Genomic DNA, 12570 nt, shown 5'->3' on the forward strand with positions numbered 1-12570 from the left:
CAACCTAGGCTTCACCCTAGGGCGTTGTTCCACCAGATGGAATAGTTAGGGCATAAGAAGTCAACGCCAGAAGCATAAAATACGGTATAAATACAACAGCTTTTCCATCGTATAAAACGTATAATAGCAACCAGTGTGAAAGTTATGGGCATTTCTACGTTCCGGGCAACCTATGCTTCACTCTACGGCGTTGTTCGACCAGATCGAATAGTTAGGGCCTAAGAAGTCAGCGCCAGAAGCATAAAATACAATATAAATATAACAGTTTTTCCATCGTATAAAACGAATAATAGCAACCAGTGTGAAGGTTATGGTCATTTCTACGTTCCGGGCAACCTAGGCTTCACCCTAGGGCGTTGCTCCAGCAGATCGAATAGTTGGTGCCTTAGAAGTCAACGACCGAAGCATAAAATACAATATAAATACAACAGTTTTTCCATCATATAAAACGAATAATTGCAACCAGTATGAAAGATAACGTCATTTCTACTTTCCGGGCAACCTAGGCTACACCCTAGGGCGTTGTTCCACCAGATTGAATAGTTAGGGCCTAAGAAATCAACGCCAGAAGCATAAAATACAATATAAATATAACAGTTTTTCCATCGTATAAAACGAATAATTTCAACCAGTGTGAATGTTATGGTCATTTCTACATTCCGAGCAACCTAGGCTACACTCTAGGGCGTTGATCGTCCAGAGAGAATAGTTAGGGCCTTAGAAGTCAACGCCAGAAGCATAAAATTCAATAAAGATGCAACAGTTTTTCCATCGTATAGCAGGAATAATTGCAAACAGTGTGAAAGTACTGGTCAATTCTACGTTCCGGGTAACCGAGGCTTCACTCTAGGGCGTTGTTCCACCAGATCGAACAGTTAGGGCATACGAAGGCAACGCCAGAAGCATAAAATGCAATATAAATACAACAGTTTTTCCATCATATAAAACGAATAATTGCAACCAGTATGAATGTTATGGTCATCTCTACGTTCCGGGCAACCTAGGCTTCACTCTATGGCGTTCTTCCACCACATCGAATAGCAACGGCCTCAGAAGTCAACGCCTGAAGCACAAAATACGATAAAAATACAACAGTCTTTCCATCCTACAACAGGAATAGTTGCAACCCGTGTGGAAGTGATGGTCATTTGTACGTTCCAGGCAACCTAGGCTTCACTCTAGGGCGTTGTTCCACCAGATAGAATTGTTAGGGCCTAAGATGTCAACGCCAGAAGCATAAAATACAAAATAAATAGTACAGTTTTTCCATTGTATAAAACGAATAATTGCAACCAGTATGAAAGTTATGGTCATTTCTACTTTCCGGGCAACCCAGGCTACACCATAGGGCGTTGCTCCAGCAGTTTGAATAGTTAGGGCCTTAGAAGTCAATGCCCGAAGCATAAAATGCAATAAAAATACAACAGTTTTTCCATCATATAACAGGAATAATTGCAACCAGTTTGAAAGTGATGGTCATTTCTACGTTCCGGGAAACCTCGGCTTGACTCTAGGGCGTTGCTCCGCCAGATCGAATAGTTAGTGCATTAGAAGTCAACGCCAGAAGCATAAAATACAATATAAATACAACAGTTTTTCCATCGTATAAAACGAAAAATTGCAACCAGTATGAAAGTTAACGTCATTTCTACTTTCTGGGCAACCTAGGCTTCACCCTTGCGCGTTGCTCCAACAGATTGAATAGTTAGGGCCTTAGGAGTCAACGCCGGAAGCATAAAATGCAATAAAAATACAACAGTTTTTCCATCGTATAAAAGGATTAATTGCAACCAGTTTGAAAGTGATGGTCATTTCTACGTTCCGGGCAACCTAGGCTTCACTGTAGGGCGTTGCTCCACCAGATCGAATAGTTGGGGCCTTAGAAGTCAACCCCAGAAGCATAAAATACAATATAAATACAACAGTTTTTCCATCGTATAAAACGAAAAATTGCAACCAGTATGAAAGTTAACGTCATTTCTACTTTCTGGGCAACCTAGGCTTCACCCTTGCGCGTTGCTCCAACAGATTGAATAGTTAGGGCCTTAGGAGTCAACGCCGGAAGCATAAAATACAATATAAATATAACAGTTTTTCCATCGTATAAAACGAATAATAGCAATCAGTGTGAAAGTTATGGTCATTTCTAAGTTCCGGGCAACCTAGGCTTCACCCTAGGGCGTCGCTCCAACAGATTGAATAGTTAGGGCCTTAGAAGTCAACGCCCGACGCATAAAATGCAATAAAAATGCAACAGTTTTTCCATCGTATAAAAGGATTAATTGCACCCAGTTTGAAAGTGATGGTCATTTCTACGTTCCGGTCAACCTAGGCTTCACCCTAGGGCGTTGTTCCGCCAAATGGAGTAGTTAGGGCATAAGAAGTCAACCCCGACGCATAAAATGCAATAAAAATACAACAGTTTTTCCATCATATAACAGGAATAATTGCAACCAGTTTGAAAGTGATGGTCATTCCTACGTTCCGGGCAACCTAGGCTTCACTCTAGGGCGGTGCTCCACCAGATCGAATAGTTAGGGCCTTAGCAGTCAACGACCGAAGCATAAAATACAAAATAAATAGAACAGTTTTTCCATTGTATAAAACGAATAATAGTAACCAGTGTGAAAGTTATGGTCATTTCTACGTTCGGGCAACCTGGGCTTCACTCTAGGTCGTCGCTCCAACAGATTGAATAGTTAGGGCCTTAGAAGTCAACGCCGGAAGCATAAAATGCAATAAAAATACAACAGTTTTTCCATCGTATAAATGGATTAATTGCAACCAGTTTGAAAGTGATGGTCATTTCTACGTTCCGGGCAACCTAGGCTTCACTGTAGGGCGTTCCTCCACCAGATCGAATAGTTGGGGCCTTAGAAGTCAACCCCAGAAGCATAAAATACAATATAAATATAACAGTTTTTCCATCGTATAAAACGAATAATAGCAATCAGTGTGAAAGTTATGGTCATTTCTAAGTTCCGGGCAACCTAGGCTTCACCCTAGGGCGTCGCTCCAACAGATTGAATAGTTAGGGCCTTAGAAGTCAACGCCCGACGCATAAAATGCAATAAAAATGCAACAGTTTTTCCATCGTATAAAAGGATTAATTGCAACCAGTTTGAAAGTGATGGTCATTTCTACGTTCCGGGCAACCTAGGCTTCACCCTAGGGCGTTGTTCCGCCAGATGGAGTAGTTAGGGCCTTAGAAGTCAACGCCAGAAGCATAAAATACAATAAAGATGCAACAGCTTTTCCATCGTATTAAACGAATAATTTCAACCAGTGTGAATGTTATTGTCATTTCTACATTCCGAGCAACCTAGGCATCACCCAAGGGCGTTGCTTCAACAGATTGAATATTTAGGGCCTTAGAAGTCAACGCCCGAAGCATAAAATACAAAATAAATAGAAGAGTTTTTCCATCGTATAAAACGAATAATTGCTACCGGTGTGAAAGTTATGGTCATTTATACGTTCCGGGCAACCTAGGCTTTACCATAGGGCGTTGTTCCACCAGATGGAATAGTTAGGGCATAAGAAATCAACGCCCGAAGCATAAAATGCAATAAAAATACAACAGTTTTTCCATCATATAACAGGAATAATTGCAACCAGTTTGAAAGTGATGGTCATTTCTACGTTCCGGGAAACCTCGGCTTCACTCTAGGGCGTTGCTCCGCCAGATCGGATAGTTAGTGCATTAGAAGTCAACGCCAGAAGCATAAAATACAATATAAATACAACAGTTTTTCCATCGTATAAAACGAAAAATTGCAACCAGTATGAAAGTTAACGTCATTTCTACTTTCTGGGCAACCTAGGCTTCACCCTTGCGCGTTGCTCCAACAGATTGAATAGTTAGGGCCTTAGGAGTCAACGCCGGAAGCATAAAATGCAATAAAAATACAACAGTTTTTCCATCGTATAAAAGGATTAATTGCAACCAGTTTGAAAGTGATGGTCATTTCTACGTTCCGGGCAACCTAGGCTTCACTGTAGGGCGTTGCTCCACCAGATCGAATAGTTGGGGCCTTAGAAGTCAACCCCAGAAGCATAAAATACAATATAAATACAACAGTTTTTCCATCGTATAAAACGAAAAATTGCAACCAGTATGAAAGTTAACGTCATTTCTACTTTCTGGGCAACCTAGGCTTCACCCTTGCGCGTTGCTCCAACAGATTGAATAGTTAGGGCCTTAGGAGTCAACGCCGGAAGCATAAAATACAATATAAATATAACAGTTTTTCCATCGTATAAAACGAATAATAGCAATCAGTGTGAAAGTTATGGTCATTTCTAAGTTCCGGGCAACCTAGGCTTCACCCTAGGGCGTCGCTCCAACAGATTGAATAGTTAGGGCCTTAGAAGTCAACGCCCGACGCATAAAATGCAATAAAAATGCAACAGTTTTTCCATCGTATAAAAGGATTAATTGCACCCAGTTTGAAAGTGATGGTCATTTCTACGTTCCGGTCAACCTAGGCTTCACCCTAGGGCGTTGTTCCGCCAAATGGAGTAGTTAGGGCATAAGAAGTCAACCCCGACGCATAAAATGCAATAAAAATACAACAGTTTTTCCATCATATAACAGGAATAATTGCAACCAGTTTGAAAGTGATGGTCATTCCTACGTTCCGGGCAACCTAGGCTTCACTCTAGGGCGGTGCTCCACCAGATCGAATAGTTAGGGCCTTAGCAGTCAACGACCGAAGCATAAAATACAAAATAAATAGAACAGTTTTTCCATTGTATAAAACGAATAATAGTAACCAGTGTGAAAGTTATGGTCATTTCTACGTTCGGGCAACCTGGGCTTCACTCTAGGTCGTCGCTCCAACAGATTGAATAGTTAGGGCCTTAGAAGTCAACGCCGGAAGCATAAAATGCAATAAAAATACAACAGTTTTTCCATCGTATAAAAGGATTAATTGCAACCAGTTTGAAAGTGATGGTCATTTCTACGTTCCGGGCAACCTAGGCTTCACTGTAGGGCGTTGCTCCACCAGATCGAATAGTTGGGGCCTTAGAAGTCGACCCCAGAAGCATAAAATACAATATAAATATAACAGTTTTTCCATCGTATAAAACGAATAATAGCAATCAGTGTGAAAGTTATGGTCATTTCTAAGTTCCGGGCAACCTAGGCTTCACCCTAGGGCGTCGCTCCAACAGATTGAATAGTTAGGGCCTTAGAAGTCAACGCCCGACGCATAAAATGCAATAAAAATGCAACAGTTTTTCCATCGTATAAAAGGATTAATTGCAACCAGTTTGAAAGTGATGGTCATTTCTACGTTCCGGGCAACCTAGGCTTCACCCTAGGGCGTTGTTCCGCCAGATGGAGTAGTTAGGGCCTTAGAAGTCAACGCCAGAAGCATAAAATACAATAAAGATGCAACAGCTTTTCCATCGTATTAAACGAATAATTTCAACCAGTGTGAATGTTATTGTCATTTCTACATTCCGAGCAACCTAGGCATCACCCAAGGGCGTTGCTTCAACAGATTGAATATTTAGGGCCTTAGAAGTCAACGCCCGAAGCATAAAATACAAAATAAATAGAAGAGTTTTTCCATCGTATAAAACGAATAATTGCTACCGGTGTGAAAGTTATGGTCATTTATACGTTCCGGGCAACCTAGGCTTTACCATAGGGCGTTGTTCCACCAGATGGAATAGTTAGGGCATAAGAAATCAACGCCCGAAGCATAAAATGCAATAAAAATACAACAGTTTTTCCATCATATAACAGGAATAATTGCAACCAGTTTGAAAGTGATGGTCATTTCTACGTTCCGGGAAACCTCGGCTTCACTCTAGGGCGTTGCTCCGCCAGATCGGATAGTTAGTGCATTAGAAGTCAACGCCAGAAGCATAAAATACAATATAAATACAACAGTTTTTCCATCGTATAAAACGAAAAATTGCAACCAGTATGAAAGTTAACGTCATTTCTACTTTCTGGGCAACCTAGGCTTCACCCTTGCGCGTTGCTCCAACAGATTGAATAGTTAGGGCCTTAGGAGTCAACGCCGGAAGCATAAAATGCAATAAAAATACAACAGTTTTTCCATCGTATAAAAGGATTAATTGCAACCAGTTTGAAAGTGATGGTCATTTCTACGTTCCGCGCAACCTAGGCTTCACTGTAGGGCGTTGCTCCACCAGATCGAATAGTTGGGGCCTTAGAAGTCAACCCCAGAAGCATAAAATACAATATAAATATAACAGTTTTTCCATCGTATAAAACGAATAATAGCAATCAGTGTGAAAGTTATGGTCATTTCTAAGTTCCGGGCAACCTAGGCTTCACCCTAGGGCGTCGCTCCAACAGATTGAATAGTTAGGGCCTTAGAAGTCAACGCCGGAAGCATAAAATGCAATAAAAATACATCAGTTTTTCCATCGTATAAAAGGATTAATTGCAAACAGTTTGAAAGTAATGGTCACTTCTACGTTCCGGGCAACCTAGGCTTTACTCTAGGGCGTTGCTGCACCATATCGAATAGTTAGTGCCTTAGAAGTCAACGCCAGAAGCATAAAATACAATATAAACACAACAGTTTTTCCATCGTATAAAAGGATTAATTGCAACCATTTTGAAAGTGATGGTCATTTCTACGTTCCGGGCAACCTAGGCTTCACTCTATGGCGTTCTTCCACCACATCGAATAGCAACGGCCTCAGAAGTCGACGCCTGAAGCACAAAATACGATAAAAATACAACAGTCTTTCCATCCTATAACAGGAGTAGTTGCAACCCGTGTGGAAGTGATGGTCATTTGTACGTTCCAGGCAACCTAGGCTTCACTCTAGGGCGTTGTTCCACCAGATAGAATTGTTAGGGCCTAAGAAGTCAACGCCAGAAGCATAAAATACAAAATAAATAGTACAGTTTTTCCATTGTATAAAACGTATAATTGCTACCGGTGTGAAAGTTATGGTCATTTCTACGTCCCGGGAAACCTAGGCTTCACCCTAGGTCGTTGTTCCACCAGATGGAATAGTTAGGGCCTTAGAAGTGAACGCCAGCAGCATAAAATGCAATATAAATACAACAGGTTTTCGATCTTATAAAACGAATAATTGCAACCAGTATGAAAGTTATGGTCATTTCTACTTTCCGGGCAACCCAGGCTACACCATAGGGCGTTGCTCCAGCAGTTTGAATAGTTAGGGCCTTAGAAGTCAATGCCCGAAGCATAAAATGCAATAAAAATACAACAGTTTTTCCATGATATAACAGGAATAATTGCAACCAGTTTGAAAGTGATGGTCATTTCTACGTTCCAGGAAACCTCGGCTTCACTCTAGGGCGTTGTTCCACCAGATGGAATAGTTAGGGCCTTAGAAGTGAACGCCAGCAGCATAAAATGCAATATAAATACAACAGGTTTTTCATCTTATAAAACGAATAATTGCAACCAGTATGAAAGTTATGGTCATTTCTACTTTCCGGGCAACCCAGGCTACACCATAGGGCGTTGCTCCAGCAGTTTGAATAGTTAGAGCCTTAGAAGTCAATGCCCGAAGCATAAAATGCAATAAAAGTACAACAGTTTTTCCATCGTATAAAAGGATTAATTGCAACCAGTTTGAAAGTGATGGTCATTTCTACGTTCCGGGCAACCTAGGCTTCACTGTAGGGCGTTGCTCCACCAGATCGAATAGTTGGGGCCTTAGAAGTCAACCCCAGAAGCATAAAATACAATATAAATATAACAGTTTTTCCATCGTATAAAACGAATAATAGCAATCAGTGTGAAAGTTATGGTCATTTCTAAGTTCCGGGCAACCTAGGCTTCACCCTAGGGCGTCGCTCCAACAGATTGAATAGTTAGGGCCTTAGAAGTCATCGCCCGACGCATAAAATGCAATAAAAATGCAACAGTTTTTCCATCGTATAAAAGGATTAATTGCAACCAGTTTGAAAGTGATGGTCATTTCTACGTTCCGGTCAACCTAGGCTTCACCCTAGGGCGTTGTTCCGCCAGATGGAGTAGTTAGGGCATAAGAAGTCAACCCCGACGCATAAAATGCAATAAAAATGCAACAGTTTTTCCATCGTATAAAAGGATTAATTGCAACCAGTTTGAAAGTGATGGTCATTTCTACGTTCCGGGAAACCTCGGCTTCACTCTAGGGCGTTGCTCCGCCAGATCGAATAGCTAGTGCATTGGAAGTCAACGCCAGAAGCATAAAATACAATATAAATACAACAGATTTTCCATCGTATAAAACGAATAATTGCAACCAGTATGAAAGTTAACGTCATTTCTACTTTCCGGGCATCCTAGGCTTCACCCTTGCGCGTTGCTCCAACAGATTGAATAGTTAGGGCCTTAGAAGTCAACGCCGGAAGCATAAAATGCAATAAAAATACAACAGTTTTTCCATCGTACAAAAGGATTACTTGCAACCAGTTTGAAAGTGTTGGTCATTTCTACGTTCCGGGCAACCTAGGCTTTACTCTAGGGCGTTGCTGCACCATATCGAATAGTTAGTGCCTTAGAAGTCAACGCCAGAAGCATAAAATACAATATAAACACAACAGTTTTTCCATCGTATAAAAGGATTAATTGCAACCAGTTTGAAAGTGATGGTCATTTCTACGTTCCGGGCAACCTAGGCTTCACTCTATGGCGTTCTTCCACCACATCGAATAGCAACGGCCTCAGAAGTCGACGCCTGAAGCATAAAATACGATAAAAATACAACAGTCTTTCCATCCTATAACAGGAGTAGTTGCAACCCGTGTGGAAGTGATGGTCATTTGTACGTTCCAGGCAACCTAGGCTTCACTCTAGGGCGTTGTTCCACCAGATAGAATTGTTAGGGCCTAAGAAGTCAACGCCAGAAGCATAAAATACAAAATAAATAGTACAGTTTTTCCATTGTATAAAACGTATAATTGCTACCGGTGTGAAAGTTATGGTCATTTCTACGTCCCGGGAAACCTAGGCTTCACCCTAGGTCGTTGTTCCACCAGATGGAATAGTTAGGGCCTTAGAAGTGAACGCCAGCAGCATAAAATGCAATATAAATACAACAGGTTTTCCATCTTATAAAACGAATAATTGCAACCAGTATGAAAGTTATGGTCATTTCTACTTTCCGGGCAACCCAGGCTACACCATAGGGCGTTGCTCCAGCAGTTTGAATAGTTAGGGCCTTAGAAGTCAATGCCCGAAGCATAAAATGCAATAAAAATACAACAGTTTTTCCATCATATAACAGGAATAATTGCAACCAGTTTGAAAGTGATGGTCATTTCTACGTTCCAGGAAACCTCGGCTTCACTCTAGGGCGTTGTTCCACCAGATGGAATAGTTAGGGCCTTAGAAGTGAACGCCAGCAGCATAAAATGCAATATAAATACAACAGGTTTTTCATCTTATAAAACGAATAATTGCAACCAGTATGAAAGTTATGGTCATTTCTACTTTCCGGGCAACCCAGGCTACACCATAGGGCGTTGCTCCAGCAGTTTGAATAGTTAGGGCCTTAGAAGTCAATGCCCGAAGCATAAAATGCAATAAAAATACAACAGCTTTTCCATCGTATAAAAGGATTAATTGCAACCAGTTTGAAAGTGATGGTCATTTCTACGTTCCGGGCAACCTAGGCTTCACTGTAGGGCGTTGCTCCACCAGATCGAATAGTTGGGGCCTTAGAAGTCAACCCCAGAAGCATAAAATACAATATAAATATAACAGTTTTTCCATCGTATAAAACGAATAATAGCAATCAGTGTGAAAGTTATGGTCATTTCTAAGTTCCGGGCAACCTAGGCTTCACCCTAGGGCGTCGCTCCAACAGATTGAATAGTTAGGGCCTTAGAAGTCAACGCCCGACGCATAAAATGCAATAAAAATGCAACAGTTTTTCCATCGTATAAAAGGATTAATTGCAACCAGTTTGAAAGTGATGGTCATTTCTACGTTCCGGTCAACCTAGGCTTCACCCTAGGGCGTTGTTCCGCCAGATGGAGTAGTTAGGGCATAAGAAGTCAACCCCGACGCATAAAATGCAATAAAAATGCAACAGTTTTTCCATCGTATAAAAGGATTAATTGCAACCAGTTTGAAAGTGATGGTCATTTCTACGTTCCGGGAAACCTCGGCTTCACTCTAGGGCGTTGCTCCGCCAGATCGAATAGCTAGTGCATTGGAAGTCAACGCCAGAAGCATAAAATACAATATAAATACAACAGATTTTCCATCGTATAAAACGAATAATTGCAACCAGTATGAAAGTTAACGTCATTTCTACTTTCCGGGCATCCTAGGCTTCACCCTTGCGCGTTGCTCCAACAGATTGAATAGTTAGGGCCTTAGAAGTCAACGCCGGAAGCATAAAATGCAATAAAAATACAACAGTTTTTCCATCGTACAAAAGGATTACTTGCAACCAGTTTGAAAGTGTTGGTCATTTCTACGTTCCGGGCAACCTAGGCTTCACTCTAGGGCGTTGCTCCACCAGATCGAATAGTTGGGGACTTAGAAGTCAACGCCAGAAGCATAAAATACAATAAAGATGCAACAGCTTTTCCATCGTATTAAACGAATAATTTCAACCAGTGTGAATGTTATTGTCATTTCTACATTCCGAGCAACCTAGGCATCACCCTAGGGCGTTGCTTCAACAGATTGAATATTTAGGGCCTTAGAAGTCAACGCCCGAAGCATAAAATACAAAATAAATAGAAGAGTTTTTCCTACGTATAAAACGAATAATTGCTACCGGTGTGAAAGTTATGGTCATTTATACGTTCCGGGCAACCTAGGCTTTACCATAGGGCGTTGTTCCACCAGATGGAATAGTTAGGGCATAAGAAGTCAACGCCAGAAGCATAAAATACAATATAAATACAACAGTTTTTCAATCGTATAGAACGAGTAATTGCAACCAGTACGAAAGTTAACGTCATTTCTACGTTCCGGACAACCTAGGCTTCACCCTAGGGCGTTGCTCCAACAGATTGAATAGTTAGGGCCTTAGAAGTCAACGCCGGAAGCATAAAATGCAATAAAAATACATCAGTTTTTCCATCGTATAAAAGGATTAATTGCAAACAGTTTGAAAGTGATGGTCACTTCTACGTTCCGGGCAACCTAGGCTTTACTCTAGGGCGTTGCTGCACCATATCGAATAGTTAGTGCCTTAGAAGTCAACGCCAGAAGCATAAAATACAATATAAACACAACAGTTTTTCCATCGTATAAAACGAATAATTGCTACCAGTATGGAAGTGATGGTCATTTCTACGTTCCGGGCAACCTAGGCCTCACTCTAGTGCGTTGTTCCACCAGATTGAATAGTTAGGGCCTAAGAAATCAACGCCAGAAGCATAAAATGCAATAAAAATACAACAGTTTTTCCATCGTATAAAAGGATTAATTGCAACCAGTTTGAAAGTGATGGTCATTTCTACGTTCCGGGCAACCTAGGCTTCACTGTAGGGCGTTGCTCCACCAGATCGAATAGTTGGGGCCTTAGAAGTCGACCCCAGAAGCATAAAATACAATATAAATATAACAGTTTTTCCATCGTATAAAACGAATAATAGCAATCAGTGTGAAAGTTATGGTCATTTCTAAGTTCCGGGCAACCTAGGCTTCACCCTAGGGCGTCGCTCCAACAGATTGAATAGTTAGGGCCTTAGAAGTCAACGCCCGACGCATAAAATGCAATAAAAATGCAACAGTTTTTCCATCGTATAAAAGGATTAATTGCAACCAGTTTGAAAGTGATGGTCATTTCTACGTTCCGGGCAACCTAGGCTTCACCCTAGGGCGTTGTTCCGCCAGATGGAGTAGTTAGGGCCTTAGAAGTCAACGCCAGAAGCATAAAATACAATAAAGATGCAACAGCTTTTCCATCGTATTAAACGAATAATTTCAACCAGTGTGAATGTTATTGTCATTTCTACATTCCGAGCAACCTAGGCATCACCCAAGGGCGTTGCTTCAACAGATTGAATATTTAGGGCCTTAGAAGTCAACGCCCGAAGCATAAAATACAAAATAAATAGAAGAGTTTTTCCATCGTATAAAACGAATAATTGCTACCGGTGTGAAAGTTATGGTCATTTATACGTTCCGGGCAACCTAGGCTTTACCATAGGGCGTTGTTCCACCAGATGGAATAGTTAGGGCATAAGAAATCAACGCCCGAAGCATAAAATGCAATAAAAATACAACAGTTTTTCCATCATATAACAGGAATAATTGCAACCAGTTTGAAAGTGATGGTCATTTCTACGTTCCGGGAAACCTCGGCTTCACTCTAGGGCGTTGCTCCGCCAGATCGGATAGTTAGTGCATTAGAAGTCAACGCCAGAAGCATAAAATACAATATAAATACAACAGTTTTTCCATCGTATAAAACGAAAAATTGCAACCAGTATGAAAGTTAACGTCATTTCTACTTTCTGGGCAACCTAGGCTTCACCCTTGCGCGTTGCTCCAACAGATTGAATAGTTAGGGCCTTAGGAGTCAACGCCGGAAGCATAAAATGCAATAAAAATACAACAGTTTTTCCATCGTATAAAAGGATTAATT

This window comes from Calliopsis andreniformis, chromosome 11, assembly GCF_051401765.1.
Source record: "Calliopsis andreniformis isolate RMS-2024a chromosome 11, iyCalAndr_principal, whole genome shotgun sequence".
Lineage (NCBI taxonomy): Eukaryota > Metazoa > Arthropoda > Insecta > Hymenoptera > Andrenidae > Calliopsis > Calliopsis andreniformis.